Source organism: Silurus meridionalis, chromosome 10, assembly GCF_014805685.1.
Source record: "Silurus meridionalis isolate SWU-2019-XX chromosome 10, ASM1480568v1, whole genome shotgun sequence".
In the NCBI taxonomy this organism is placed as follows: Eukaryota; Metazoa; Chordata; class Actinopteri; order Siluriformes; family Siluridae; genus Silurus; species Silurus meridionalis.
The window spans coordinates 17,588,025-17,613,024 of record NC_060893.1 but is presented as its reverse complement, the minus strand read 5'-3'; the positions used below and the strand labels follow the sequence as shown (position 1 = coordinate 17,613,024).

The window sequence follows — 25,000 nt, the reverse complement described above, 5'->3', positions numbered from 1 at the left end:
GCCATGGATGTGAGACTATATTTTCCCGATATTTATAATTGAGGCATAGGTTTATTTATCAGCACCATGAAGCTGTCATCATGACCTAGATAACTAATAACCTTCTTACACTAAGGATCTTCTTACTGTTAATGTTAACAAGGTTGACACTTAGGCCTTTGACATTACTGCTGCTGGACTTCTTGTATTCATTAGACAGATTTTATGTAAATGAAGTTACTGTGTACTTCATTGCTTATTCACTTGTTCACTCATATCATGAATATGGAGATGAAACCGTAAGACTGCAGTGCATTCATTATAGTGGAGCTATGCTCACACTCTCTCTCTCTCTCTCTCTCTCTCTCTCTCTCTCTCTCCCAAGTTTGGAACAGGGTTTTAATAAATAAATAAATATATATATATATATATATATATATATATATATATATATATATATATATATATATATATATATATATACCATATTTATTAAAACCCCTGTTCCAAACTTGGGACATTATATAAAATGTAAATAAAACAGAATCCAATATTTTATATCCAATACATATTTTATTTGTCAAACCCAGAAAACACACTGAACATTAAACTACTTTTTTTTAAGAAAGAAAAAATGAGGCATTTTATTATGTAAACTTAGAAATTTTGAACAGAGCCATGTTTCCACTGTGCAGCATTCTCTTCTTTTAAAAACAGTGTGTATACACCTGGGAATAGAGGAGACCAGTTAATAAAGTTTTAGAAGAGGAATTTTGTCCCATTTGTGTTTGATATAGGGATCCAGGTGCAAATGTTAAATGTTTTCCACTGGTGAAAGATCTGGACTGCAGTCAGGTTGGTTTAACAATTAACTCGTCTATTACGAGGCCATGCTGTTGTAAATAGGGCTGAAATGATTCCTCAAATAACTCAAGTAATTCAAATGCAAAAAATAATTTGGGGCAAATTATTTGCTTCGTTTCTTCCATTTAATTACACAAGGAGCATTGTGTAGTTACCATTATTACTGATGCACCATCCACTAAACTCTTGTGCTCTCTGGATGGGTAACACAGGAGATGCTGCAGAATGAAAAATTTACGAACAGGGAGAAAACATTGAGGGGCGAGGAGAAGATTCTTACGGAAGCCTGTTTCTGCCACATAAAAAAAAAAAAGTTTGCCTAATTCCCATTTTTTCCTCTGACTTCTGACTTTATATTCAAACATTTCTTTTTGTGATTTCGACTTTTATTCAGCCAATTGGGCAGCGTCACCCCCTCTGTAGTGCTACAAAGATTTACATTTTGAAAATGAAATGGGCTACAATCAATAGAATCGCATGGTGTTAAACTGAGCCTTCGATCCCTGGAGAGAACTCTGGAGAGCAGAGGAGCCTCGATCATACAACAACAGCTTCATACTCCAGACGACAACGTGGTTACCGGTGGATGCACCAGAAATGTTGTATGTCTACGAGAAATAAAGAAAGAATTCAGTAATGCGAGATAAAGCCAGAATTACGAGAAATAAAGTCATAATTATGAGAAAAATAAATCGGATTTGGGAGAAAAAAGTTGGAATTGGGAAAACTTTTTTTATGTGGCGGAAACTGGCTTCCATAGATTCAGGTCAAAGTAAACGACAGTTTTAGAAGTTTCCAAAGTTCCGGATCATTTCTAAAACGTAAAGAAAACAGTACAGTGGATGTCCATTTTTTTCTTTCTCTTTTCTTTTTTTTTTTATTAAAGAGCAATCTTTGAAAATCTAATCTAATAATTAATTCATTTTATTTATATATTTGTATTTTGATATTGTATGGCAGCTAAATGCACTAAATGAGTTTAGTTTTCACTGATATTCTTGTATGTATCTTTTGCAATAAAATGTTGATTTTTCTAAAAAGGGAAACAAATTACATTTTGGTGTTGCTCTTTAATAAAGAAAAAGTACTTCTTATCCGATTACTCAATTGATCGATGGAATAATCGATAGAATACCTGATTACTAAAATAATTGATGGCTACAGCCCTCATTGTAATAGATGCAGTATTTGAGGTGGTCCAGTTATGATGCACATACACCTGTTGTAGGTAGTGGACGGGGGTCAGCATGGGAACATTGACCAGACTGCATACCGCCATAAACAGCAAGCTGCTATGCATTGTGTGTTCTTAAACATTTCTGTTAGCATAACAGTTTTTTTTTACCAGCAGCATAAACTGCAGTAGCTGTTCTGTGGAATTTGACAATTCAGGCTCGCTTTCATTCCCCATACGCATCCATGAGACTTTTTTTTATTTTTATTCTTTTAGTCAAAATCCCTTTCATGTCTAAAGTTAAATAAAAGTGGGAAGAGATTTAATATTTTCTCTGTAAGGAGTTTTTAATGTCAGCGCATTGAACAGTCTGAAATAAAGCTTTTGATAATGGAAATTGTAGTAATAATATTAAGGTTATAACTAAGACTGTCAATCGATTCAAATATTCAAACGCAGGTAATCGCATGATTGCTACGAGTGAACTCGTGATTAATCACAACGTAATCGCAAATTTGTGTATATATACATATATACATATACATACACACACACACACACACACACACACACACACACACACACACACACACACACACACACAAACATGTGTGAGCGTCCTAAGAGTATTAGACACACATCATCAAACCTGCTGTGACCTGTGCCCTCAAACTAATGCATGTTGTAATGTAATATGTTGAATAATGTTACAGGCTGATCCTTCAGTGCAGGGGAAAATGCTAAGGGAAATTGGACAATGTGCTACAAAGCACATATCTGAGAACAATGTGACATGGCTATCCTTAAGGGAGCGTGTGCATCTGTTTGTATCTTTTGTTACGACCATTTTAGGCATCGCCTCATTTAAAGATATTCTACACCCCCTTTAGTTCAGCAGCACTTTTATTTTAGCCTAATGTGGCTCTGAGTGCTGAATCACATCTATTTCTTCTCACATCACACATAATGTCTTGATATCCTGTCTTTCTTTCTCTTTATTTTTTTGAAGATATTATCCTTTTTCTCTGAATGTAATTTCCTTTTACCTTGGGCCATTTTTCACCCCGACTCAGTACTCCTTTCAGACCTGAACTTCAGGTCTCATTAATGAAAGATGGGGATTTTGTCAGGTATAATAAATGTGTGTGTGTGTGTGTGTGTGTATATGAGGGGGAGAGTCAGAGGGAAATCGAGACAGACAGGGAGAAAGCAAGAGAGATTAAGACACACAGTAAAGCAGGGAGAGAAACAGTCAAAGAGACAAAAGGAGGGGTAAAAGTGACAGAGAGTCGAAAGAGTGAGAGCAAGAGACAAAGAGAAAGTGAGAAAGCAGGTAAGGCAAAGACATAGCAAGAGACAGAGAGAACAAGGAAGAGAGAGAGAGAGAGAGAGAGAGAGAGAGAGAGAGAGAGAGACAGGGTAAGGGAAACCGAGCAAGAGCGATGGAGAGAGCAAGGCAGAGAAAGAAGGGATAAAGACAAAGTGTGTGTGTGCATATTCTTTTCGTATTCTTTATGTGTGTATGATGTATAAAGATTGAATTGAAATCGAGAAACAATAAGATCGGCAGAGTGAGAGGGAACAATAACACATAGTCAGGAAGTCTGAGAAAGAAAGAGAAAGCGATAGAATACTGAGAACAGGAAAAGAGATTACTAGAGAAAGATGACTAAGAGATTCTTCTCACACTGAGTAGTGTAATATCTTCCTCAGTCTTTTACTGCTGAGATTCAATTACAGAAAGACTGTCTGTATTTAATATCATATACACACACTTATGTACAGGCTAAATCACCTTTCCTGCCTTTATGACCTTCAACGCTTGCTGAGTGCATCTAGTTTTATCCATGGCAGGACATATTCATGATTTTTGGATACCGATTATTCTATAATCACCACTTAAAACTATTATAAAAGCTTTTTTTGAGGAACATAATACAGTCTAATAGAGATATGCAGCTAATTTGGAACAAATTATCTTTATACGTTTAAAAGTAAATACATTTTTAATAGTATACGTATTAATTAATAAAAAATTATTTAAAAAAATACGTTAATAATAGATGTCAGGCTGAACATTTTATTTAGTTAGGCGCTCTTAGAAAAATAAATGTATACCTGCAGTTTATTTACGGGAACATGTGTGCGGTTGAGCAGCAGTGTTCAAGCTGAGAGTTCATTTTTCCGCACCAGAAACTTAATCAGGAACCTGAAATGAAGGAATCGTTATCATCCCTTTGCGTGGCAATCTTATTTTTTTAATGATCTGTGAATAAACATTTTTTAAGCATAATATATAAAAATTATCTATCAATAAAATAATCTGCACCTTTACTATTACAATGTGGATGGTGAACTTGGTCTTCGGCGAGAGCTTTTCTACTCCTGTAGTTGTACCTCTTTGCAACTTCTAGTCCATAGAGCGTGAAATAAACAGATGTAAGCGTGGATGACATAATTCCAATATTGGATTAGCTGGGATGGTTTAACAGCAAATGCATATTAACATGGAGAAAACTCATAAAATAGAATTTATCAGCTCAGCATTCCAAATTAAAGTCTTGGATTTTTCCAGAAACCTGCACATCAATTTAGTTTGATAAGGCAGGATTCCCTGCAGGCCTTTTTGCTAATGGCTTTAAGTGCCTTAGGAAACTAAAGTGTACATTTTTATATTCATAGACTAAAAGCTGAGTTTTTTTTGTTTGTTTTTTAAACATGTCTAACCAAAATCATCTTGCATATGTTGTTCCTTAGCTAACTAATCAATAAAAGACATTTCTTCCCAATAGATTTTTCATGTCTATGGCATTGATTTTGGAGCACGAGTTTCCTGTAAGTTTGTTTGTGTAATAATATTTGCTTTACTGGAAAAATAGGACATGGCAGTCAAATCTCAGGTTTCTGAGATTTTGTTTGGTTTCATTTGTAAACTTGTTGAATCAGGTGTAGCCATTTTAAACAAAACCTGGATTAAGGAAAACTCCAGCGTGAAGCATATTAATGATTTGATATTTAGCTAAAAATATTTGTGATGTGCTTAATGTTTGCGGTCTACTGCACCGCTGTCACAGGATGAACCGAAAAATTGCGAGATTTTCCGGTCAGTAGTTTCCAGCAACATTTAGCATAACATATTTAATAAGAAAATCCAACTTAGCGCTAAAGAAGGCAGAGACTCAGCTAGGTAGTGATCAGCGAGGTGAGGAGCGCGACGGGCTTAACTGTGGTATTAGTTTAAGCTTTGGTTCTGGTTAGGTAGTGTGGTACAGAGATGTGATGAGATCCTTGTTATAATTGATATAGTGGAAATTTAGCACCATGTTTGCATCTGCTACAAGAAAATTTGGGGTCACGTTACCGCTTTCAGCGGGGAACGCTGACATTTTGGTGTGTGAATTGGAATTGATGTTTCTTTGTCCGCTTTAGGCATTTAAACCTTTCAGAAAGAAAAACATTATACTGAAAATGCAGCATTGCTCAAGCAAACAACAACAACAACAAAATCTCATCAGAGCTGTGATTTAAAGCCATGATGGATTTGGGGAGAGTAATGCGTTATCGTGACAGAACACAGTACGGAGTCCAATGTGTAGTGGAACACACATTAATCTCTGCGGCTGTAAGGGCACGGAGGAAGAGAAAAAGAAGGCGAAAGTGACAAAGGGAGCGAGTCGGAGCGCTCGAGGCAGAGCTGAGGGAGAAAGAGACATGCAGCCCTGGGAAGAAGTGAGGTGAGGTGCCGGCGGGGGCCGTAGCTTCTGGAAGGCCCATTCATCATGCAGTGCCTTGTGGGATACGGGTGGGTCACGCTCACACAATAGCTGTCTGTTTCAGCTTGCGCAATGGGGAAGAGAGCGTTACATGCTCGTTTAGATACTAACAGCTGATCCGAACGTCCCCCCACCACCCCCTCCCTACACACACACACACACACACACACACACACACACACACACACACACACTCTCACACACTCTCACACCCCTTCTCTCTGTCTGTCCCGTTTTCCTTCATGCACTCGGCCATTATTCCAAAAGAAACAAATGGAAAATTCCTTTGATGCCGAAAAGGCAGTATTTTTATTATGGGATGCAGTGTGACATTAAAATGGCATTAGCATAGTTTAAGAGCTCAAGGGTGTGAATGGTGGAAGGCAGGAATGCATTGTATATTCATCTGGATCATGTATTTATCTTCTTTAACACTGAGAACCATATCGTTTTTTGAAAGCTAGTAGGAAATGTAGGTTTCTGTCTTGCGTGTAACCCATTTACAAGAAGAGTCCTGACATTTTGAATTCTTTCTTGCCTCCCAAAAACGAAGGGAAAAATCTGAGTTTGTAGATTCTACTGTAACTCTACAGGAGCATCAGGACACGTTTACAGTCAGGATCCGATTACAAACTGAAATGGAAAAAACGTTTTGTTTGTCCATTTGTGTTTGCTAGGTTAAAGGCATGTAGCTATTCAACAGCTTGATCAAAGCCTGACATTGACTATGCGAGCGAATCTTTAAAACGTTTCAGACTGACTGTTTTTACTACTGTGTTTGTTAAACTGCATCTGTATTCATCATGATTTTGCACATAGAAGCACTAGGAATGATGAAGTAATAAAAAAAAATCAGTTTGCGAAATATATATTAGTTAAAAAGTATGTTATAGGAAAAATCCTGTTAATACAATTTCCAATTATTTGAATGTTTGTGATTCTAATGGAGTAGATTTTGCAGGGGTCACATCAAGGTCGCATGTCAGAAATAGTTTTTCTTTAATAGATTCCTTTCTGTTTGTTATTCGTACATCTGTCGTTACTTGCACGTTCATAATCAGCAACTCAATGCCCATTTTCTGACCATTTATGTTTTTTGACATTGGTCCATCAGTGTTTGAATGCTTATAAGAGTTATCATTGTAACAAGCAGTGAACTGATTATATTTTGGAATTGAGTCAATGTAGGTCAAGGTCAAATGTTTGAATTTTTTTTATTTTATTTTTCCTTCAAGAGATTCCTTAATGTTTGTTCTTGAATTAGGTATTTCTGGTAATTCAATTTACCCAGAAGGCCTAGACTTCTTGTTGTCAATGGCATGTCTATGAGTTCTACTTGCAGTCATGATGAACCCTTCGAATGTTCATTATTTGACAAGGATTAAATCTTTTTATCTACTTGTATCAACTTTAATTACAAAATTTCCAGCCAGACATTTAAACTATTTCTCCACGGTTGTTTACTGTGGTATTTTTGCTGAATGCACTTCGCATTTGAGGCAACTTTGTGACTAAAAAACTCTGGCTAAATATTTAGACATATAAAGATGCAAAAATAATATATTATTAAATTAAAGATTTCTTGAAAAATGACATCAGTGCTGATTAACAATACAAAATGTAAAATATATAATCTATATAAATATACTATATAAAAAGTTTATTACATTTAAAGTACAGTATATGTAAAATATCACTTCTGTGATTTATTTATTTATTTATTTATTGTTAAACTTTAGCCTACTGTGACCTGCTCTGCTTTAGCTCAGACCCGTCTCTACATCAGAGTCGTGTTTGCAAATCCGAGTCCCACGCCGTAAACCAGGATTTAACAGTTAGTCAGTAAGTAAATGAAATGCTACCTAAAGATATTTCAAATATATTCAGCATCGTCTTCACTTATTCACATTGCAGTCATGCATGGATTTTGAGGGACATTGTTTTCTGCAGCATGGCGTTCTATTTTTCTTTCACTATCTGGAAGGAAAGACATGTACAGGTTTCAAAATAGCACACATGCTTAATAACAAATCCATCTCACGAGGTTGTTTTGAGACAATTTATGAATTTTTTATGCCTTTTTGGTATGCATTTTTTTTTTTTGCAAACTTATGGACCTTTGCTAAGTGAGAAAGAGAGAATTAGAAAAATATTATTTAAGAATATATACATCATATTGAATAAAAGTGAAGAATTTTACTGGTTGCCAGATTTGTTCAGGCTTAGAGATAAAAGGGAAAGTCATTTTACTTGCCAGGTTTGAGCCTGATTATCTTCAGTTTTTACATGTTGTACTTTGCTGTTTTTCGATTTTGTGTGTGATATTAGATATTTGGCAATAGTACAATCTAGCATTTGTGACAAAACCGCATGCAGTGCACATAAGAGAAGTGTGAAAAAGTGAGCTTGGGAGAGTGGAAAGCTTGTACTAGTAAGGGAGTAAGAGAGTGTGTGTGTGTGTGTGTGTGTGTGTGTGTGTGTGTGTGTGTGTGTGTGTGTGTGTGTGTGTGTGAGAGAGAGAGAGAGAGAGAGAGAGAGAGAGAGAGAGAGAGAGAGTGGGAGGAGTGGTAAAACAGGCTAGGTTATTACTCACTTAGCACTGGCTGATGGTACATATCCGATGCAAATGAAGATGGAAGCATGTAAGGAAATGAATGCTCGTGCAGTAATGGAACAAAAGATTGGACTATTGAAACTGTTGAAATTTGTGTTCTTTCTGCGTTTTAATGGAGAATAACAAAACCAGCACCTGGTAGGTCATACTTTTATTAAATGTAACTTTCATACAATTTATTGACAGTATTCCCTGACTGAGCTGATCTGTTCATTGCTTTTATAGGAAGGAATGAAATCTATATGTTTTCTCGTGTGTAGTGTTACTCAAGCAGATGTAATTTGAATGGAAGCGGTTCACCCGCTGTAGCTGTCAAATTTTAATGTCTCCCATATCTCACTCGCACGCTTACACATAGCGAGGCATAAAAATATCCAGAGTTGCGGAGGTTATATAAAGTTTAAAATGCGAGACATTGTATTTGTCTTTGTGGATTTGTACCTGGAGATGGAATGGAAGTGAACAGCATTGGTTCTCAGGGAGTTTTTCTCTTTGCCTTTTTTACTGATTAGGGATGTGAGGTTCTGTAGGGATGCTTTGTGATGTTGGGTGTTGTTAAATGTTACTAAAATAGTGAAACCCTTTTTTTTTTTTTTTTTTATTATAGACATTTTTTTTTTAATCTGTTCAGTTAGCTTTTAGGTTTTTATTTGTTTAATTCTTTCAATTATTTTTTTTTCTCAATGTTATTTGTATAGGACTTTTAACAATGTACATTATTGTTACATATTTATTATTTATCCCTAATGAGCAAGTCTTTGAAAATTCTCCACACTCATAAGTGAATCCATCCTAACAGCGGATAATAAATAATCTTGAAAAGTGCACTTGTGCAACCAGAAAACTCATTATAATTTTAAAAATTTTTTACTTTTTTTGTCTTACCAACTGTTCACTAATGACACACCTGAGTAAAAAGCTATCATAGCAAAACTATTCATTATAACCCAAAGCCATTTTTCTCTATTCACAGTAATCTCAGTAATGTCAGTAATCTTTTATGCTGTTATTTTATTTACTTTCGTCCAGAAAAGTAGAAGTCAAATGAATGTATTTGTTTGTTTGTAGAGGGAGTGACTGTGCCAGTAAAGAGAGAGAAAGTGCTTTGTTCACATTTATAAAAGTCAATATGAAGGATGTTTAATTAAGAGTATTTTAAAGCGTTGAATTGTTTATTACTTAAGCAGTTGTATTTCTTCAAAAAGTGCAGAGTCTGAAGTATAACGAGAGGCCAGATACAAGTTTTTTACTTGTTAACTAAGTTAAATGTGTGTATATTAAAGAAGAACATTGTGAATGCACTTTGTGTGTGTGTGTGTGTGTGTGTGTTTATATCTTTCTTTTCTTTGGTTCTTTTGGTACTTTGTAACTTTGTAGTTATGAGTTTCTTCACTATATACAGATATATACAGCATGGCCTGAGGATTTTGGTATATAACTTCGGTGCTGTCAATAAATTACACCCTGCACAACAGTGTTGCAGCGGAACAAGCGATCCTTTTTCCCCTTCCAAAACAAATTCTCACAGTTCCCAAAGCAGCTCTCCAGAAGAGAACATGAAGAATTACGCTGTTGATACTGAGATTTGTGCTTGTAGTTTATCGTCACCTACAATTTATAATGTCAAACCCCCTCTGAAGAAAATACTTCCACTAAAGAACATTAACTGCTCCATATTCAATTGATGAGTGTCCCAGAAACAGACAGAAATCTAATCAGTGACTATGAAGGTAGGACTTCAAATCAGTTCACGTCCCTGAACAGACTAATCTATTTCTGTTTGTCTCGCTTACTTTCTCGAACTCTTTCCCTCGCTATCCGATCGACTAATAATTCATCAATCCCGTGCTGCTTGTATCTGCCTTGTTCAACTTTCATGTATTATTGAGCTCACTCAAAAGCCAGAGTTGAATAATAGATGTTTGGAGTGAGTCGTGCCACGAATTCTCCAGCTCCGCAGGTCTTTTTCCCTCCCTCCTCCTATTTTTGTTCGCCTCACATTAAAATTTCACCAGGTTGTTCTTTTGTTTCATTGTTGTTGTAGGACAGTCAGAGTTTTATTTGAAACCGCGGTGTGGATTTAAAAAATGGATGATGGGCCGAAATGACCACCCTCTAAGTTCGGCCCACTTCACATCCACACTAATCGCTGTTTGTTTCTTATATGTTGTGTCTAAATTTCATCCCTATTGTTCCCATGCAGTGCAGCCCGTTTAAAGTAGACAGATGATATTTGATATTATGGAGAGTGCGGATGGAGAATGCTCTCAGAAAGGAAAGTTTTGCAATTAAATTTTTTAAAATACCAAAATCATAGTGGTTCAGTAGTGAATATAAAATGTCAGGGGAAATGTATATTTGCTTTTCAATTATTCTAGCATAAACTTACTTTTTAATTAGAAGTGTTGATAAAATTGTTTTAATTAATTTTAATTATTATTTTTAATTATAATTATTAATTAATTTTAATTATTTGAATTAGATTTTCACACAAAACAAAATGTATTTTCTTTCTTTCTTTCTTTCTTTCTTTCTTTGCTTTTCTCTTTCTTTCTTTCTTTCTTTCTTTCTTTCTTTCTTTCTTTCTTTCTTTCTTTCTTTCTTTCTTTCTTTCTTTCTTTCTTTCTTTCTTTCTTTCTTTTCCTATTCTGCAGCCACATTTCTCTGAGCTGCATTGTGTTGATTTATCCTAAATATCTTTTCATATCTTTTCTATGTTGATTGAAACTGAGCTGAAATTCCTGACCTCATCATGAGTTTATTATTGAGGAAAAGTGTTTGTGATGAGATAAAGGACAAAAGTAATCTAATGAGCAACAATCAGCTGAACAGCCTCTTCTCATCATCTCCTCTTCTTTTTTTCACTCTGATCAACTTAATAGCTACATTCTTGTTTTCTAATATATCTAATTATAGGGTTGAAAATATAAAAGCATATTGTCCAAATTTGTCCCTTGTCCTCGTTCTCTCTCTCACGCTCTCTCTCTGTGATCTCCATACACTCTTCCGAGCTTAATTAGGATCAAATCAATCGTGTATGGACAATGTGTCCAATTAGGAGCAGCTCTTCTAGTGCAGCATACTTATCCTCAGCGGGTGTTGTTATCTGTTATTAAGCCTCTTTTTTTTATTTAATTTTTTCTTGTGTTGGTCTGTACAGAGCACAGAGCCAATGCTTTGCTGTAATCACACATCCTCTCTGTGTTTAGTGCAAGGTGGGAACAACTAATACCCCATGACCGAAAAATAGCAAAGAGCATGTTTAAGTTCAGTGTGGCCAAAAGTCATCCACTCAAACAAGCAACACTTGTTTTCTCACACTAGGTGCAACACTTTCTACAAATTATAAGCCAACATTGTTTTCAAATGAGCATTTTTGTATTTGTATTTGGAGAATATAAAACACCAAAAATATGGCGTCTAACACGCATCTATTGCTTTGATAACCTGTGAGTGATTAACCGTGTTTTTGCTGACTGTCAAGACATAGGTGTGGTTCCTGTGGATCAGTTGTTCAGTGTTACAAATGTTTACAGGTTAAAATAGTGGGAAGATTATTCAACCTGACCATCAAGCAATTGCAAGTCAGGTACAAAGTTTTAAACTCATGCTTCATTAAATCAAAAGTGTCAAGAGTAAACCTGAGTGAGCGAAAAACTTCCACAGCCATCAGTGAACAAAAAATAGTCTGCGCTGTCTGGTTGGGGGTGGTGATTTATACTTTATTCTTTGTCAGTCATCATGACACCAGCCAATCTTGAAGAATTTTAGCATGACATAATGTGTTGCCCTTCACCCTCTTTGGTAAAATGTGTCTGCCAGGTAACCAATTAACTTTTTTCCAAAAGTGATTTTCCTTAGCCTAGCTTATTGTCTTTAACTTATTAATGAAAAGATGGTAAACAGTATTTATCCCTTTTATGCAAAAATCGTTTAAAAACATATCCAGATTCTTTTATATGTTATTTTTTAAATATACTACATCTAAAAATCAGTTTTTTATTCATAGGACTACTGTGAGTTTAAAAAATAGTGCCAGTGGAGTCTAAAACAAAAGTAAAAGTGTATTTTATTTGTATTAAATTAAAGAACATCAAAACTGAGTGATTTTTTTTTTCGTTCTAAAACAATTATTTATGTGCACATAAGCTTTTAATTAGCATCTTTTAGCATGGGCTTTTTATCTGCAAATCAAAACACAGTATTTTATTTTGTATATAAAATTATTAAAATAACACCAACCTTTTAAACTGACGTTGATTCATGTAGATTTAAAATGCTCCCCTTGCAGTATGTCCCAGCAATGAGGCTCCAAAGGGATGAACTTTACCCCTGCGTTAAAACGGCACGTCTCATCAGTCACTTAAATCGTCTCTTGTATTAAAACAATAAGACAAGCGATCAAATTATTGTACACGTTTAATTTTTAAAGATATTTTGAAATGGGTTAAATGGGATTTTAGGGTCCATAACTTGTAGTTTGTGTATGTGTAACATTGCAGGCATCTAACATTTTTTAAGATCCTACTACTATCTCATTGCTGTGAAATTATCTGACCAGAATAATTCATGGGAAATTGTTATAAATAGACTTGCCCTTTACTAAGGGCTAATTTTTTTTAGAATTTCTTTTTTTTTTTTTTTTTTTACATCTAATATACATGGGACCCATAATCTTTTATCCTAATGTTAGGTTTGCAGGTGCCATTATAGGTGCTTCATTCATAACTACAATGCCAGGCTTTCCTCTAATGCAGAACCATTTGGTTTGAGGCTCTTTATGATTTATGGTGTCTGTTCACAGCATTTTAGATAGTGGTCACATATCAGTCAGGTTTAAAAGCTCCACTGATGTCAAGAAGACTTGGGCTATCCTTCCTGGTCAATCTACCTGTCAGACCTGTGAGAAAGATGCTTTGTCACCGAATCGTACACTGAATAACAAGCATGGCGAGTGATGAAAAAGGCCGTAAATCACAGACAATTCAGCTTTCATGTGTGGAAAAGCGATTCCCGCTGAACCCAGCAGGCTATCTGTATGAAATCTAACGAGCTGCCATGCTCTGATATGCACGCCTCACCATTTTTTTTCCTGATGACTCAAGCATCTCTTTTGTGGGAACCCAGAGACCTGTTTTTGTTGTCGTATGTTTTTTTTTTTTTTTTTCTCCCCACCTTGCTTCAGCCTGGCTTTTCTCCTGCATTAATCAGAAGCCAGTGGCTGCCTAGGAAGATGAAATGGCTCGAGTAGAACCCCGGAGCGACTCTAATACACTGACGCCTAATACACTGACGGCGAATTAAAAACCAGTTCAGCACTCGTTCTTTACACCTGATCGCTCCGAAGAGTTTTCTTGCGTACCTTGCAGGTGATTTTCATGCACGCCTGGATTATTTGGAAGTTGATGTGAAGTGCTAAGGTAGTGATGTGGTGCAAGGTTATAGAGGGGATTCACTCGACTGTATATCCAATATTTTCTATTTATACCACTTCAATACTTTCTGTACCACCTTGGAAATGTGGTGCACAAATATATTATTCAAAGAAAAAATAGAATTTTTACCTTAAACCATTTTCTCTTCAAGTTTATTTTAATGTTTCACTTTATAGATGGATAAATAAAATGATGGATAAACTTGTTTAAATGATGCTAAATACAGATATAAAAGTTTGCTTGCTTGCATTTAATTGGCATATACAGTGGTGTGAAAAAGTGTTGGCCTGTTCCTGATTTCCAAATTTTTTTGCATGTTTGTCACACTTTAATGTTTCAGATCATCAAACTAATTTAAATATTAGTAAAAGATAACACAAGTGAACACAACATGCAGTTTTTAAATGAAGGTTTTTATTCTTGAGGGAAAACAAAATCCAAAACTGCATGACCCTGTGTGAAACACACCACCACTTTTTCACACCACTGTAATTAACACAAACTGTAATGGAGATCTCGAACGAATGTTGGCTTGACCTTCGCTTGTGTTGGGAACCCAAAAGCAAGACATATTTATACAAATTTCTAAATATCCTTTAAAGCTCTGTCAGTGCTTTAAAGGGCATTTACCTTAAGACAATAAGCTAGCTAGTGATTAGCTCCATTAAAGCACTAAAATAGAGCAACCTGACTAGTGACAGGTTGCTAATGATAAACAAGAGTTTATCATTGCAGCATCGTTGTTAGTCCACTTGGTCATATCAGCACCCTCTAAAATTAAATATTTAATAATGCAATATTTAAATAATTAATAATAATATTGTAATAATAAAATTCATGACTATTTAATATATATATATACACACACACACACACACACTCACACACGTGTGTGTATATATATATATATATATATATATATATATATATATATATATATATATATATATATATATGTATAGTAACTAGCTGATTCAACACTGTATACGTGTACATATATAGTAACTAGCTGATACAACACTGTAATTTGATTGAGAAAATCAGTTTCTTCCTTTTGAAGAGCACTCTACAATGAATGTTTGGAGAACAACTTCTTTGAGTATACTTGACCGTCAAATAATTACCAAAACAACCCCAGTTTTCTCGTTAGCCTCTGCACCATTTCCTGTTTCTCACATAGTGGAAAACGCTGATGCTGGTGGCCATATTGGAACTTTTGGCACCTGTAAAGAGTTTTACTTTTCCAATGCCAGATGGTCTATACAATTAGTTCTGGTGGATGGGGCATTGTTATCTTCTCATGACTTGCACCAACAGGAATAGATGGTACTCGTGGGTTGGAGATTGAACTGTTTCTTGCTAAGCATATTGTGTTAGTGTTTTGGTCTGAAAATTGGGTCCTCATATACTCAAGCTTTTTGTATTTTTTTTATTTCTTCATTTTTTTTATTTTTATCACCACACATTCAAAAACATGGCACCACATGTCGTGTGTGTGTGTGTGTCCATCCGTAAATAATAGACACATAGTCTAGCCTTCTTTTTCTGATTTGCACCTCAGCAGCACTTCAGGCACTTTTAGGCATTTCCAAAACAGCAGGCTTTACTATTGACTTGTCTAGATCGAAATTGAATTTTAGCTCTCATTTAATTTGTCCTCTAGCGTCCGTGCTGGAGTGCGTCTCTGCGAAAGTGGCACGAACGCACATTCAAGTGCGTCGATAGCCAGGGCATGCTGCAGATATGACAGACTTCGCCAAACCAACTCAGAGCCCACTCCCCCCAGAGCTGCCAAAAATGATATATTACCCCTCAGCACTCACAGTGGTTGGCTCACGGGCAATCCAAGCTATTTGTTCCATCCAGATATCCTGTTGGTAAACACAACAGCAGTGGTGTGTGTGTGTGCACGTGTGTGTGTGCACGTGTGTGTGTGTGTGTGTGTGTGTGTGTGTGTGTGTGTGTGGGGGGAGGGGTATTAAAGTCATGAGACTGTGTGCATCTGTGCTATGGGTCAGTGGGTATAAGTATGGTTCAATGGGTGAGCAATTGAGCATGTTAATGTGTTTGTGTGTACCTGAGTGTGTGTCTCTGTGGGTGTATGTGTGAGAAAGTCTTGTGTACTATATCGCCTGAGGTGTTCCATTAATTTGCTCATCATGGTCCTATCTGTTACAGTTCTGTGGCCAGTCGGTCACACCGTCCCCAGAGGAAAATGTCTCTCTCTTGATGGTCAGAGTTCAGCAGTCAGTGCACATGCTTATGGCTCTATATAGGTTATGGGTTTGATTGCAGGTAATAGCTGCTGTCTTTGTGCCCTCGGGCGAGGCGCTTAGAACGCACGGCTTCTCTACAGATTGTTCTGCGTTTAGGTAGCGCTTCTTGCCACGAGACAAATCGATGAGCGCCAAACGAAAATTGGTTAATTTGTGTTGCATAAGCCAGAGTGTCAAAGCAACCCCAATGCTTCAATTGATACTGTGAATTGCACAGTAGATGTTTCTATATTGTTTATGTACTTGTGAAATTCAGATTTCTTTAAAAGATATTTTGCGCCAATTTTCAAGCATGCCTAAACGATTCGAAAAATGAAGTTTTGTTGTTGAGTTGCAAGATATTGAAGGGAATTATAATTAATTATTGATGAATAGGGTTATTATATCAATCTTGTATTCAATTATGTCAGCTCTTCTGGAATATTGCAGCCGTCATCATTTTTATTTTTGACAAAATCTGACCTGAATTAGAACTGAATTAGCAAATGTTACATTTTTGTACAGGTGTGTATTTTTTTTCCAGCCTTAAATAGTTATATTAATAATGCATAAATAATTAAACAAAAGAAAATAAAAAGAACAGTTTGTTAGCTAAGCATGTCATAAAGAAATCTTTAGGTACCGTGAAAGTATTTTTGTCATGTGGCCTAACTTTATTTTGTACTTAATTTTTTAATGCTAATTGTTTTAAATTGTTTATGAATGATGAATTGTTCCATTGTGTTCTATACGCTTCTAAAAATCTACCTTTGGTCCCATTTTAATTAGGTGTTTGGTGGGTGATTTGAGCTCATTTAAAAAGAGGCAACATTTAATGGCAACCCAGAGCAACCTAACCAGCTATAGATATTGTGTGTGTGTGTGTGTGTGTGTGTGTGTGTGTGTGTGTGCATATATATATATATATATATATATCACAATGATAGGAATGTTTGACAGTTTTTACCTTGTAGTGAAACTTTATTACAAAAACAAAACAACAAAAAAAGAGGTTTCCAGTAATTGTTATTGGAAGGTTTTTACAAGGATAGCAAGGCAAGAAAGGTGTGTGTGTGTGTGTGTGTGTGTGTGTGTGTGTGTGTGTGTGTGGGTATGACTGCTATCATCGATGCTAGTAAAAATTTCAGCAGACTTCTCATGCTGCATTGACCTTGCTCTGAGCAACATCTGTTATGTTAAGTATATTAGAAATGTCTTGGGAACATCTTGGAAGGTGAATTTGGATTAAGGAGTTGGTGTATTTTTTTTCTTTTTACTTTATGCAAATTGTTTCTGTTTTTGTTTAGTAGTAAACTAGTGTTCCAAAGGCAATCAATAGTTATACACAAGCATCTTCTTCTCCCACTCAGTAGATATTTGTATAAATGTGCTCATTTATACTCTCGTTTTTTCCTGTATAACCCTGTACACATATACTTTTATTTTGTTGTTGCATTGTATTAAAGACATGTTTTGTGGTTCGTGTGTAGTAATAGACAAACACTTAACACTTGACTAAAGTAGGCAGACTCCAAAGTATTTCATATTTATAAATGAACAGTATAAATGTAGTAAAGTGTGTTACTCTTTTTAAAAGATCTAGATGTTTCTGGAAGGCCGTTATACCTAAACCTATTAAAACTAGCCAGTTATTTTATGTTGGAGATCATGAATTCACTATATGTACAAAAGTATTGGGACAACTGACTTATGTGATTATTCCCCAAAATGTTACCACAAAGTTGGAGGCACGTAATTGTATAGTATGTCTTTGGATATTGTAGCATTTATTTTCCTCTTCACTTAAACTATGAGACAAACCTGTTCCAGCATGACAATGCTACTGTGGACAAGGCAAGCTCCATAAAGATCTGGTTTACATGGGTTTGAGTGGAAGATCTTAAGTGGCCTGATATAGAGCTCTGACCTCAACCCTATTGAACACCTTTGGGATGAATAGGGAAGCTGACTGCACCTATGATCTGATTTCACTAACATCATTGTGACTGAATAAGCACAATTCTCCACAAGCACACTCCAAAATCCAATGGAACATCTTCTCTGAAACGTGAAGGTTATTATAACAGGAAATGGGGACCAAATGCGCAAAGGGATGTTCAAAAAGCACCTTTGAATCATATGGGCAGGTTTCCACAAACTTTTGTTCTATGAATTGTTTCAAATTTAGTTTTTAATTCGGCCTAAGTAAATTCAATAATTAATTCACAGTCCTATTTTTTTTAGAACCGCTAATAATAAAACAACATTTTGAGGACAATCTTATTGCAGAAGGTCACTGTTGAGTATTTTTCTGGTCTCTCTCTCGCTCTCTCTCCTTCTCTCGCATCTCACATGATGAGATTGCCTCGTGCGTCTGCAGACTTCTGCAACAAGGTAATTCCATCACAGGAGGACGGTCGAATTAGGTTTCGAAATGCAGTTTGGAATCCAAAACTCAAAACATACTCCAAAAATAGGCTGTTTAAAAAAAAAAATAAATAAATAAAAGAGAGGAAAAAAGAGAGAAAAAAGAAAAATCATATTTGAGACAATGTCACATTGAAGAATTAAGACTATGAGTCTGTTCTTTTCTCCTACTCATACCTCTCTCAATATGATCGATTCTTTTCGAATGGATTAAGGCCTGAAAAAAAGGAAAATAAAGAAATGTTTATTTTATCCATCACTATCTTGTCTAAAGGTGATTGACTGATAGATGCCATGACTCCAGGCAAAGAAGAAAACGGATAGAGGAGCGGAGTTCATGCAAAGTACTTAGTGGGCCTTAGTGAGAACTCTCAGCTGGGCTGTTTGCGATGGCATTTACCTTGACATTTCTTGCTGATGAACTTTATTGCTCTTTTAGACAGAGAAATTGCTTTCACCTTTATCATAATGCCTCACTCTGAAGGTTCTGTAGATACATTTCTTCTTCTGTCTCTTTGCCAGCAGTCTGTAATAAAGCAGCATGAGCCTGAAATGCAGTTTCCCGATTTTGAGTGGTTTCAGCGCTGCTTCCAGTTAAACTTAGGACAGCAGGACAATCATTTATGACAGTTCTCCGTCTTTCTTTCTCTCTCTCTCTTAATCTATATATTTTTCTTACATCAACTGTTGCTAAATTTCATACATATTTTCCGCTTAATAGCAAATGCCATATTAGATTTCAAAAACATGGTTGATCTAAATAATTACCTCTAACAACCTTCTTACATTTCAGTTCTATTACAGAATGAACATAAAATAAGACGTATTAGAAACATCCAATAAGGCAGATGTGGAATTAATGGCATTTATTTTTTATATTTTCTTTTTTTATTCCAGTTTATTTCATATTTCACAACATTTTAAGTTTTCATTCACATAAAAAAATACTTTAATGTAATAATTTCTCCAACACTATTGTGTGTTAAAGAGAACAAATGTTTATTTTATTGTTATTATTATCAACGTGGACTTTGTCCGATATGGTAGCACAGCAGAATAATGGCTATGATGCTTCCTCTGCTTTTCTTGCACTCCCATCCATGCACAACTGCCATTTAGATGATGAAAATGACTTTTGTAGTCCTATTTATATATCAGCGTTGTTTATATGGACCCTCACCGAGATAAAGAGAAGACACTTGTATAACTATAAAATCTAAAAGATGCCCCAGGGAAAGGGAACACAATGTTAAACAATGAACTGAGCAAATGGTTTGGGTGGTGATTTTTTTGTTTTTTTTTTTTGTTTTTTTGGTATTTTGTTGCAGAACTTAACGTTAAAGATAAACTGCTTCTGATAAAAAAAAAATAAAGAAAACATTTCCATGCAGTAACAAAAACGAACAGCGACCATGCTAAACACCACATTGCTAAAAGTATGTGAATACCTGAGCATCCCACCCATATGTGGTAGCGTGGTCCATTTACGAATTGTTGCCTAGAAACTTAGAAAGCACTCTATGAGGTAGGCAGATTTTATAGGAAGCTATATTTGTGTAGTTCCAGCACTACAATGCCCATGTGCACAAAGCAAATTTCATGCAGACAAGGTTTGACAAGGTTAGTGAGAACCTTGAAAGCCAGAACTCGAACGCCCTGCAAGGAACCCTTAACAGGTTTGGAATGAACTGGAACATTGGTTGCACCCTAAACTTTCTTAACCTACATCAGATTCCACAAGATACACTCTAAATTCTGATATAAATTCTTTAAAGGGGAATACATGTGAAATGAGAAGTTTTTCGACATGTACATTGTTGTGATAGTCATTTTTCCAAAGACTACTGGCCATATTGCAAATATCAGAAAATTTACATACAACAACAGTATGTCAGAATGCACGTTGTTGGAAATCCAGTACCCTTATGAAACGTTCTAAGGCACTACAACATGTTTTAAAAATTGACCTTAACGTAATACAGAAATTTGCACTTTAATGGTTGAAGGCAATATAGAATAGAGCAGTATTATAGGCACAGGGAGAGTGTTTGGGAGTCTGGATGTTCACACCAAACTGTAGTAAAATCACTTTATTCTTTTTGCTCAAATGATGTATTTGCTAAGCATGAAATGGGTTCACTGCAAAGTAAATAGCACAAGCTTTTTGATAGTTTCCAAAAATGGAAGTGAAGCAAAAGAGTGTGATTGTGCTCTGGTTTAACCCCAGCATCTGGACAATCCTTGACTTGTATTGCTCCAGATTGTAATGAGAGTTTTCGAACATCCTCCAATAATTCAGGGGTTTCCTGGCAATATATTGCCAAACATCTGTTTCACTGAGACATAACATCCAGATTTAGAGCTAAACTGTACATTTGTGCTGATGTTCAACATTTTCACTGTTGAATGGGAATTCCAGAATTATCCATACATGTACAATTTAAGATGTATTAAATTCTAACAACTTTAAATTATACATAATACAATACATGCATACATACATAACCATCTACAGTACGTCAAAATATGTTGTTTGCAAATCTGTTTAATACATGTACAAGTGAGCACCATGAGAAGTGATATTGTGTTGTGAAATATGTACAAAAACAAAGATAAGAGCATGTAGATTACTCCAAATTGGTGGATGGTACAATACATATACTGTTTTTTTTTGGGTTTTTTTTAACAATTTTAAAGTTTAAGAAAATGAGAAACGTACGAAATATTTGTGGTCATTCTTTTTTCTTTTTTTTTTGGAAAAAATATTACTATTTCTAGCCACAATCACATCCAATTAAACCCTATTTTACACTGACCCTATTTTGCCTCCTCTCATAGAACGTTTAAGCAATCCACTTGATTCTATAGTCAAGAAGCTTTTATTGTAATTTTAACCATATTTAGCTGACATATTTAGCATACACAGGGAAATGAAACAAGGTTCCTCCTGAACCCTGGTGCTACATTAAACAACATAAAGCTACACAACAGAAAACACAGAGTTAAGGACTAGTAAGTGTCCTCGCCACATAAAGTGCATCATGTGCAAACAGTGCCAGACAGACAGTGCAAGACAACACAAGACAGTGTAGGACAAATACACAAAACACAAAATAGCACCTTCAGTAAACCTGCTGTATATTACACAGTGCGGTGTGTAAAAGAGTACAGAGTACGGGAGTGAACATTGTAATTAAACAAAATGGTTTGTGCAAAAAAACAATAGCAGCAGTGAAAAAAAAGATGTGCAAAAACAGCATGTAAACAGTTTGTAGTAATGAGGTGATATAATATGGGCATGGATATATGAAGCTTGATAGATCCTGTCTGCAGTTAAAGGAAAGCTTGATCAATCCTGATAGGTCCAGCAGAACGTTTAACCCTATTCTGCTTCAATGGCAAGCTTATCCAACTTCTCCAGCTCAAGTTTTACCAATCCTTCTTGCCCTGGTAGAAGGTTTTAGCAAACCCGTCTGCTTCGATAGAACGTTTGACCAAACCCATCTGCTTTAATAGAAAGTTTGACCAAACCAGTTGGCTTTAATAGAAAGTTTGACCAAATCCACCCACTACCACAGAAGGTTTGACAGATTAGCTTGTTCTCACAGTCATAATTGGACACTTGCCCTGAAAATGTGCTTAGTTTTTTTTTTCTTCTATTTTTCAGAATAAAATTAGTCATTTAAATAACTAAAACTATGATCAGGATAAAATCATGATGATGAGCAGACTATATGATTTCATGTCAATTTCTTTTGCCCACCACACCTTTTAAAAAGTAAAAAACTATCTAGATCCACAATTATTTTGTTGGGTTCAGTGGGTCTTGCAGTTTTGCAGATCCCATTAGAAACTAGTCACCCATAGAATCCTATAATTTAGACATGCTTGTGTGAAGCTGATTCTACTTCTGTCAGGGTGATTGTGCATGAGTTGATGAGAGTGAGTAGTTTATAGAGATCAGCCTGCCTACCTCTCTCTCTTTGGTCCAAACTCTCTTCATAACTCTCCGTTAGACAAAAAGAGCCAGCGTTGCACTCTCTTCACAGTTAATTCAGCTCCAGCTCTGTTTCCATGGAGAGCATGTGGTTTCCACGGCGCTGGTGTGAGAGATTTTTGCGCGTGCATTGGTCTACTGGTGTGAGTGAATGTGGAGCATGGAGAACCCACAGGGAATGGCGCTGACCCCCTGCACTCACACTTGCACAAAGAGTCACAGAACACCTAAAGTGCAATTGTTAGACCGTCAGCATTTTGTACTCAGTTATCTGACATGATTTACTTCAAGGACTTTTACCAGCATTTATATAAAGGAACTCATCTTTCCACTTAGTCTTCATGCAGCACAGAGATGTTGGAATGCTCATGGTGTTTATACCATATGCTAATACAGCTATCCAATCATTCACTTATGTGGTTGCAAAGCATTACATTTTGCAGATGCAGTTCATGAATGTTTGTTAAGGTTCACATTAACTATCAGAATGAAGAAAAGGTGTGGTTTCTTTGACTTTCACTGTGCCATGGTTTTTGAGCCGGTTTGAGATCAATTGTTGATTTTGGGAATCTCCTGCACAACATTCTATAGAGGTTAAAACCTCTAGGTTAAGTGAGCAATAATTTCATGTGGGTTGAACCACCTTGGTTATAAGAGAGGTCAGAGGAAGGTGGCAGATTTGTTTGAGCTGCTAGAAAGGATATAGTAACTTGTATATTCACTCTTTACAACCTCAGTGAGGAGGAAAGCATGAAAGTAGAAAATGTGATGCTGGTACAAGAAAGAGGTATATATCCATGTGACTGAGCAAGAAACGACAAAAGAAAATGTTGATGTGGCTACTAGTTGCCAGTGTTATCTTTTTTTTGTGTTTGCTTTTTGCTGTGTGTAACTATATACAGTGGTGTAAAGTATTTGAGTAAATGTACGTCGTTACTGTACTTAAGTAATGTTTTTGGGATTCTTTCTAGTTTTACTGAGTAACAAATTTATAAGCAACCTTTAGTCTCTTCTCAAATATATTTATGATTTAATATATGTACTTTTTACTCCACTATATTTTAAATAACAGTGACTGTTACCAATTACATTTTACACCTAAGTTGAAGATGTCATTAAGGCTCAATGCTCCCCTACTTGCATCTGTTGCCTGTGACTTTTTAGCACTTCTGGCCTCATTTTCAGTCCAAAAAGAGTTCCGATAAATTCCAAAAACTTTGAGAATCAGCTGAAGTTAAATAAAGAAAAAAAAAAAAAGCCCCTCTCTGAGACTGAGAGGTGCATCAAATTACAGTCAGCTCTAAATATTTGGTATCTAAAATGATTTACTTGAATTTCATTTGTCCATTTATTACTGATGGTCTCCCACTTAGTGCCATGATACTGTAATTTTAGTTGTTAACTGAAGATACCATTTTGAGAGATTGCTTTACTACTTTTTTCGACCAACTTGTATGATCTTTGTTTTATTCTGGCATGTTGAAAAGGCTGTTGTATAGATTTTGGTTGATTTTATTGTTGAGGTCTTTCATTAGATTGGTATTTTAGGAAATTGACCCTCACAGATCAACTGTTTTTTTTTTTGGCTTTTCACTAACGTATCTTGGTGTGAAGTTCTAGTACATCTTTAAACATTCAATTTGAGTAAAATACTTAAGTACTGTAAAATCGGATACTCTAGAGACGTTTACTTAAGCCATAGTGGAATTGATGACATTTAACCTGTAATGTTAAATTAAATAAAGTAAAATAAAGTTTTGTAGTAAGGTATCTGTATCTGTACAAAAAAAAAATTCCTCTTGCGTACATGTTTAATTGTGTGGTAATCATATTTGTCATATCGGTCCCCGTGTTTCAGTGGGCAGTTAATGCGATTTAACAGAAGTTCCCCCTGGTTTCAGAATGCTTTATTGATCGCATAGGGAAATTCTTTAACAACTGTGAGCTAGAACTGTTTATCAAAATCAGAGATCATAGCATAGATAGCATAGCATAGATCATAGGTTCATGACTCGGAAGCTACAGAATTAAAGTTCACCTACTTTAGATAACCTGGCACTAATTCGGCACTTAGATTTTATTTGTTTTTGATCCAATAGCTACAGTAAAACAGTAGTAACAGCAGTTAGGAAATAATAAAGGCTAACAAAATACATATACACAAAAATCTGTAAATGTTTGTAATAGACAGTGGCCCAAAACAGAGGACTTGGGGTGGACGATATGATAAAAAGATCTCATTATGACGGTAGTGTTCAATAATAAAAAAAAAAAAAAATTGTTTACTAATTCAAAAAAAAAAACATGAACAAAAAAAGAAAATTCCAACCAGCTGCGTTTAAGTTTAGTTTAAAATGAATTAAAAAGGTTATGAAATAAAAAATACAATACACATATGCCAGAATAGTGTATTGTGATCATTTACCATTAAAAAAAAAAACATTACATAATCATATTTATTTTAGGAAGGTATTTGTTTTTG

The 25,000-nt window shown here is 35.5% G+C and overlaps 1 protein-coding gene across 3 annotated transcripts in view; it reads left to right on the top strand.

Moving 5' to 3' along the window:
- ndst1a (N-deacetylase/N-sulfotransferase (heparan glucosaminyl) 1a) overlaps positions 1 to 25,000 on the top strand; it is a 73,821-nt gene that overhangs the window by 18,635 nt on the left and 30,186 nt on the right. Inside the window, exon 1 of one of the 3 annotated variants that reach the window (XM_046859216.1) lies at positions 8,400 to 8,542. The exons of the other annotated variants lie outside the window; for them this stretch is intronic. The gene's annotated coding sequence lies outside the window, so the exon portion shown is untranslated. Of the gene's footprint in view, positions 1 to 8,399; positions 8,543 to 25,000 lie in introns of those variants that run through there. 3 annotated transcript variants of the gene reach the window in all.